Source organism: Sapajus apella, unplaced genomic scaffold (genome assembly GCF_009761245.1).
Source record: "Sapajus apella isolate SASKATOON/1434 unplaced genomic scaffold, GSC_monkey_1.0 scaffold4, whole genome shotgun sequence".
Classification (NCBI taxonomy): Eukaryota; Metazoa; Chordata; class Mammalia; order Primates; family Cebidae; genus Sapajus; species Sapajus apella.
In genome coordinates, this window is record NW_022436944.1 from 2,420,035 (window position 1) to 2,428,636 (window position 8,602).

The 8,602-nt window shown below is 32.2% G+C and overlaps 1 protein-coding gene and 1 long non-coding RNA gene across 7 annotated transcripts in view; both read right to left on the bottom strand.

Annotated features, from left to right (window-relative positions):
- The window catches only part of LOC116538657 (EGF-like and EMI domain-containing protein 1), a 624,824-nt gene that overhangs the window by 472,550 nt on the left and 143,672 nt on the right, over window positions 1-8,602 (bottom strand). The window lies entirely within an intron of this gene.
- Window positions 6,584-8,602, bottom strand: part of LOC116538690 — a 24,500-nt gene continuing 22,481 nt past the window's right edge. Inside the window, exon 3 of the long non-coding RNA XR_004263747.1 lies at window positions 6,584-6,791. This is a non-coding gene — a long non-coding RNA (uncharacterized LOC116538690). The remainder of the gene's footprint in view (window positions 6,792-8,602) is intronic.

An 8,602-nucleotide genomic window follows, 5' to 3' on the forward strand; every position in this document is an offset into this window, starting at 1 on the left:
CATCTAAAAAGCCACATAATCCATGACATTGTCACCACCCATATGCAGATGCAACAGCTATACCTGTCATATTCTAAGGGCACAACCTCTGTCTTAAACCCTTTTAATGATGGGGGCACTTTAAGAACAATTCATACGATATCAAATGTCTGGTTTTCTCAGCTGGCACCCAAACTTCCTGATTTTGTGACATTGGGTTGGTAGCTTAGCCTCTCAATTCCATGATAAAAATGAAAAATTTATAAACTGGTACTTGCCTACCCCACAGAGTTGTGGTGATCCAAAGACACTATGTAAAGCATATGTACAGATGTAATCAGTACACTAGTTACAGTATGTAAAAATTGGAACCAATCTAAATATATTAAATAAGAGGTGAATGGTCTTCTAAACATTAACATTCATATTATGAATTATGTTTATGAACAGACTGTCATTAAATTGAATATGTTATGACATATTTTTAAAAGATACAATACTTCACATTAAGTTAAAAATATATTTTTTAAATCCTGACAGAAAACACCCCATAATGTTAAAAGTAGCAATAACTGGATAGTAAAATAATTGCTGAATTTAAAAAACAGTAATTTTCTTTATTTTACTATTCTGAAATAAACACATTTTTATAATAGTAACAGCATTTAAAATATGTGTAAAATGCTCTGTATGCCACAATATGCCAATATTGTGGTGTATATGCCAATTAATATAATTATTTGAATAGAATGGAAACATAACAAGTTTATTTTGTTAACATAGCAATTTAGCTCATGTCTAAATATAAGTTTGAATTTCCTAACAACCTAGATGAAAAAAGGGCTAATATTCTAATATTCCAATTAACAATATCAAAACATTAATAGATATCAAACATAAGTAAAATATAAAGATCTAGCTCACTTAACTCAAATGTTAGCATATAATTCTGTTGATGAAATCAATATTCAAAATAAAACCTAACTGAACATAGCAGTCATGATTATCTAGTACTATTTGTTAGTTTTATTTTCTCAAAATATTTTATACTCCAAAAAATATCTTCGTTAATCATTAGCATTTTGAAGTTTTAAATATGATACAAACTCACTAAAAATTTAGTAATAATTCAAGATTATATGATGATTGCAAATAATTTAAAATATTGAGTTATGAGATATTTCTGTAAAAGATATATATCAAATATTCTGGTTAAACACATGAATAATTTAAAAATTAATTTAGGAGAATACTCAAATTTAATGTATTTTTTCAATGAGCTATTATTCACAATGGGAGTCAGATAATAAAAGCATGGGAGGTAATATTTGAACTCATTTAAAAATTTTGATTTAACTATTCATATGACCACAGTCTAATTCTCCTATGATAAATATTTAAAATGTCATAGCTATATAATAAGGTAAATTTTGTAACTATTATATTCTATTAAGGCATCAAAAATTATCTGTTTATGTATGTATATGTTTTTATGTCCACATACTTGGTTTTTTGTAAATAAAAGAAACCTGTTTCAAATGTTCTTTTCTATTAGTCAAATTGAGATAAGAAAGTAGTCTAAACAACCCTGAGATATATTTTATTCCTCTTCACCATTAAGGAATGTGAGCCTTGTTCAAAATCATAAACCCAGTAAATGGCAGTCTGCCTGAAGTCAGAGCTAACTCACTTTCTATTGTAAAACTTTTGCAGTTACCACAAAAAAAGAGATAATCACTCTCAGAATATCCTCACTTCCTCTGCAAAAAGGAACCCTCTCATGGGAAATAAAATAATAAATTAATATCAACAATTCCATGGTAACATCTCTAATGTTGAGATGTATCTAAAAATTGATGACACATTTAACCATCAAGGACATCTTATATCAGTACTTAAGCTATTTGTAGTAAAAGACTAATGTCTGATTGTGTGTTTGTTTACTCCTGATTCTTGTATAGCTCTATCCTGTTCAATGAGAGTTTACTGATCATGTATGTAGATTTCTGAGAAAGAAAAATTGCTGTAAATCCTTCTAAACACTTCCACTCAAATGCTTTTAATAAGGTTCTGACCATCTGTGAATGACATTTGCAGTAGCACTATCAGAGTGAATGAAATATTGTAATAATTAACATTTATTACATATAATTTTGAATACCTTTTCATCAATATTTTATTGTATATAATTCTGAATGATTAACCAATATATTTTCTTTAAGTGGGCCAAGTCTTAAAATTGACTATTTCACTTTCTTTGCCAGAAAGAAATTAAATGGCTAAGCGCAGGATCAAGAGGAAGGAGAAAAGGGATTGGATAACCCATCCACTGGAAACATGATTCATGAATAATCAATAATTAGCTAGGCCAGTCAAATTAAGTATTTCTTGCTTCCAAGTATAGTCATTTGGTATCTCCTGATATTCTGGCTTACTCTGGTCCTTGAGTTACTTTGTCAGTGGTGAAAAACTTGCTTCTTTTCTACAGGAAAACATATGTGTGATAAATGATTCGGTCACTCCTTAGAAATAAACTCTAGTTGATGATCTAAACCTAATGGTAAAGCTGAATAACCTTTGGCATGGAAAACATATGCTCTATTTCACTCAGTGCTAAACAACCTAATTTAAAAAAATGATCATGCAAGTAAAATGTAAAATATGATAAATCAGACAGGAAGTTTAGGATTAAGGGGAAAAGTGGATTAATACCATTAGTCTAAGTAAAACCCAAGCCTGGCTTACCCATTATAAGAGCTTCAGTTTCAATTATTCTTCTTCTATTACACATTTTTACTATGACATAAATAGTGCATTTTAAAATTTCTTTGTGTGAGAAGTATCTCAAAATACAGTGCAGGTACTCTCTATTGAAATAGTTCAGGGCTCAGAAACTCATGTAAATGGAGATTTAACTGCTTTCTCAAAGGAATCTTCTTGTTCACTGCTATAGCCCCTGGGTACACTGTAGATGCCCAATCCATATTTGTTGACTTCGGAATGAATGACAAAGAGTGTCACCTTCAAGGAAGGAAAAGAGAACACTATATCCTAATTGCTCCATTTCTACACAAGTGAGGCTTGCACTGATCACAACAAAATAAAAGAATTCACCTCTTCCAACCCAGGTAGGTGCAACAAGCAAAGGGAGATGAAAATGCAATCCTGGCAACTTGATCAAAACAAAGATGGATTTTCCTAGAACATGTATCCCACCACATGAGACTCTAAGGTTGAGTAATAAACTCTTCTACCTATTAGAAAAGACATGCATTGATTGACCTGACTGACTAGAAGGAATCCCAGCTATAGCCACAATCTAGTTTAACTCACAGTTAGGAATGTGCTCTGAAGCCTCATTATTTAATTAAGAGTAGGAATTACAACAGCACTAAATGCAACGAAGCAGCACAACTTGCAAGGGCTCTGAATTATGGTTTCCATTAATTAACAAAGTAGTGTAGGCAAGTGAAATCAAGTGATCTGAACAGCTATTAGAATTTTGAGAGTTAATTAATATAACAGCACAGATCATTGAACTTAGAAATTATGAATAACATATAGAATTTTAAAGAGTATCATGATGTTTTATAATTACAAGATACTCCTCTTCTCCTTCAGATTGTATTCTTTTGAAGCTTGGTTCCTTAACTCAATTCAAGATCAGATATGGCTAAATGCATATGAAGAAAAAACAATTAGAAAATTTGTTAATTTAATTCTGCAAACACTTCTAATAAGTGATTTGCTTATTTACTTAATCAGTTGTGATTATTACAGATCATTAGTGGCCCTTAATAAATAAAACTATTTGCATTTCACGAGTGTGTTTGAATTTCAGACTTCCCAAATTTCTCTCAAGAGAAAGAAACCAAACAACTTTTCCTGTGACCACAGCCTAAAACACAGTTGGGCACATTCTCATTTCTCCTCTGGAATTGAGGTAAAACATGAGGGGAACTGGAGGTAATGCAAATTGCCACCATTGCCATTTTGTAATTTCTGCATAACATGTGCTCCTCATTGGGCTTCTCTTTAGCAGTCCTAAAGCACTGAGGGATATTGTTCTTCTTTGTATGAGTGAAGAGCTGTGTAAATAAAAGTTAAGTCTTGCCATTCTCATCCAAATTTAAACTGTTAAAAATAGATATGTGTTGTAACTTGGATTGCATTTTCTCTGATGTTTTTATAGGTTCCTATTACAGTTCAGCACGTTTTAAATTACAGAGAAAAAAATTGGCACTTATAGTTAGTGCATCAATGATCTAAAATAAATTTTATCTGTATAATCAGAGATTCATATTTACTTCACAATCAGAATAATTATCATCTACTGCATCCCTAAAATGTGCCTGATAATTTACTAATGCTTTACATAGATTATCTCAACATTGCTGAAAATAATCTTGAAAGGTAGGCCCTCATTTTATAAAAATGGAAGCTGTTATGGGCTGAACTGTGTTCCCCTCAAATTTACATACTGAAGTCTTAATCCTCAGTATTTTAGACTAAGTATTTGGACTATTTGCAGATAGGGCCTTTAGAGAAATAATTCAAGCTAAATGAGATTATAGGGGTGAGCTCTAATCTGATTGTGCTCAACAAAAGAGTAAATTAGGACACAGACAACACACACAGCAGGGGTGACCACATGAGGATACAGTGTGCAAATTAAGGGGAGGGGCCTCAGCAAAAATCAAAGCCGCCAACACCTCCACCTTGGAGCTCCGGTCTCTAGAACTGTGACACAATAAATTCCTGTTAAGCTAGCCAGTTCAAGGTATTTTGTTATAGCAACAAAATATACAGCAAGCCAATACCAAAACAATCATTTTGAAAGAGCAACTCTCAATTCTTATAGCTGAGCATTTCACTTAATCTGTCTTACCAACATTACTAATGTATAAAGTATCTAAAAAATGATGAGAAAGATGTAAATTCATGCCTCTCTGCTCAAAGAAAAGTTCTTCTCACCACTCCAGTGATTTAAAAACTGTTGTCAAGAGAAACTTATATAAAATCAGAATAATAAAACAAATTTTTTAAAATCCTGTTTTGAACAAAACATTAGTGAAGGTCAGGAACCCCTTGCCCTACCCACTGGGCCACTGACCTGACACTGCCCTTTCTCTGCTGTGGCTAAAGAAGGACTTAGCTCAGAAATCACTACAGTAGACACTACTACTTCTCTTAAGGAAGCTTGTCCACTCCAAGATTTGGGCTTTTGGATATTAAAAATTTCTTCCGACAACATGTATTTTTATCCCAACCAATAAAAATGTAAGTGAAATCTTATCAATAGCCCCAACTTTCTAAGAGGGAGAGCTGTCCAAAGTTACAATACACGCCTGTGAAGTGGGTAAGTTTCCTGTTCAAGCATAGGTCGGACGATGGGTCACCCAGCAAGGTTGTTGCTGAGTTAAAATCTCATCTGTGCTAGCATTTAAAAGCTGCATTTCTGGAATTCAATGGTCTTACAGAACCACTTGCAAACATGAAAAAGGGGTCAATGGAGAGTACAGTTGCTGAGTACTGAGCAAGGTTGATTATGCATCTTTATACATTATATTTGCAGCTAAAATAGTATGTTTGGGAGATAATTCCTAAGAGCTGACAAAGGGCAGCAGAAGACAATTAGCATTTTTAATAGCTTTATTGAGGTAAAACTGATAAACAGGAAACCGCAGATATTTGTAGTGTATAATTTGATAAGTTTTGACATATGTACATGCCCATGAAACCACCACCAAAATCAACATAATGAATATATTCATTATCCCAAATAGTCTCCTAGTGACCCTTCATAATTTTACCCTCCAAGTCCTTCCCAGCCTCTCCACCTTGCCATCCCAAAAGCATGACCAAACAAACTTACCTATTTTCTGTGACTAAATATTCACATTTCCTATCATCCTATAAAAATGGAATTAGTCACTACGTTCTCTTTTTTGTCTGGCTTCTTTAATTCAAGATAACTATTTTGAAACTCATCCATGTTGTGTATATACACAGTATATTCCTTTTGTATTACTGAGTAGTATTTCATTGTACGGAGATATCACAGATTGTTTATCAGTTCACCTGTTCATGAACATTAGGGTTTTTTCCAGTTACATGTATTAGAAATAAAGCTGCTAGTAACATTCATGTACAAATCTTTGTACAAATGTATGCTTTCATTTCTTTTGGGTAAACACTCAGGAGAGAAAATAGCAGAGTGACATAAATGTGTGCTTCAATTTTTAAAAAACTGCCAAACTGTTTGCAAAGTGGTTTTACCGTTTTACATCTCCATAAGCAGAGTATGAAAGTTCTAGTCTCTCGACATTCTTGCCAATATGATCAGTTTTTCAAATTGTAGACATTCCAGTGGATGTATAGCTATATTTCTTTGGTGCTTTAACTTGCATTTCTCCAATGTCTTAAAATGTTGAGCACCTTTTCACATGCTTATTTAGCATCTTCTTTGGTGGTGTGCCTAGTTTTTTTATTGATACATAATGACGGTACATATTTATGGGTTACATATGATATTCTGATACGTATACACAATGTGTAATGATCAGATTGGAGTAATTGGATATCACTTCAAACATTTATCATTTCTTTGGGGAACATTCCAAATCTTTTCTTCTGGCTATTTGGAAATATACAATAAATTATTTTTAAGTAGTCCTCCTACTGTGCTATTGAACACCACCAGAACTTACTCCTTCTATTTAACTGTATTGTTGTACCCATAAACCAATCTCTTTTCAGCTCCCTTTTCCCCTACTCTTCCCAACGCTAGTAACCATAATTCTACTGTCTACCTCCATGTGATCCACTATTTTAGCTCCCACATATCAGTGAGAACATTTGATACTTGCTTTTCTGTGCCTGGCTTATTTCACTTAACAATGTCCTCTAAGCTCATCCATGTTGCTGCAAATGACCGGATTTCATTATTTTTAAATTTTTGCCATTTTTGAAATTGAGTTGTTTTCTTATTGAATTCTGATGGTTCTTCATGTATCCAGACTACATATCTTTTATCAGATGTATGCTTTGTAAAATAATTCTCCCATTTTGTAGCTTATTTTTTATTCCCTTAACAGTGTATTTCCAAGAGCAGACATTTTTAATTTTGGCCAAGTTTATCAATTTGGTTTTTTAAGGATTGTACTTTTGATATCGTATATAAGAAATCTTTGCCTAGCTCAATATCACAAAGATTTTCTTTTATATCTCCCTCAAAAAACTTTTAGGTTTTTACATTTAGATCTATGATCTGTTTTAAATTATATATTCTCTGTTGCATTCCTTTTTGCTACCTATAGACATCCAATAATTTTAGCACCATTTGTTGAAAAACAACAACAGCAGAACTAGTCACTGAATTAGCTTTGCAGCTTTGTAGAAATTCAGCTGTTCATGTGTAGATGAGTAGGTCTATTTCTGTGCTCTCTTCTTCTGTTCCACTGATATATTTATCTATCATTATGCCAATGCCAATCCATACTTTGATTGTTGTAGATTTGTAACTTTTGGTATCAGGTAATGTTAGTGCTCTAACGTGTCTTCTACTGCAAAGCTCTTTTGACTATTCTGAGTCCTTTACATTTCCATATGATTTTTAGAATAAGTTAATCAATTTCTACCAAAAAAAAATTTGCCTGCTGGGTTTTTGAGTAGGACTGTATTGAATCTATAGATTAATTTGGGTAGAAACGGCTTTTAACAATATTGTATCTTCTAACCAATGAACCTGCCATATATTCCCCATGGACTTAGGGTTTAATTTCTGTCAGCAGTGTTTTGCAATTTTCAGCATCCCTTTCACATCTTTTATCAGGTTTATCCCAAACTATTCCATATCTTTTCTTTCTATTGTAAATGATGTTGCTTTGTTAGTTTGAATATATTACTTGTTGCTAACATATAAAAATATATTTAATTTTTAATATGTCTTACAAATGTGCTAAACTTATTAGTTCTAGTATCTTTTTTTTTTTACAGATTTTATCAGATTTTTGACATAGACAATCAGCCAGCTGCAAATAGACAGTTTTACTTCTTTTCCAATCAAGACAACTTTAATTTCTTTTACTTGCCTTATTTTGTTAGCCAGAACCTCTGTACAATATTTAATAGAAGTAGCGAGAGTACACAGTCTTCTATTGTTCCTCATCATACTAGGAAAACTTAAGCATTTTCACCATTAATTATGATATTAGCTAAAGAGGTTTTTCTGGTAGACACCCTGTATCAAGCTGAGGGGCTTCTGTTCCATTCCTACTTAGCTCAGAGTCTCTGTCAAAAGGAATACTAAATAGATAAAGAAACTATGGTGTATATATACACATATATGTTTCATATACATATATGTGTATATATATACACACAAATATATGTATATGTATATATACACACATATATACACAAAAATATATGTATATATACACACACATATATGTGTATATATGTGTGTGTATATATATATATTTCATTGTATATATTATATATTTTCTGTCAAAATGTAAACTATGGTATATATATGGTATGTATATATATATAGTATATGTGTGTGTGTGTGTGTGTATATATATATATATATGGTGTGTGTGTGTGTGTGTGTGTGTGT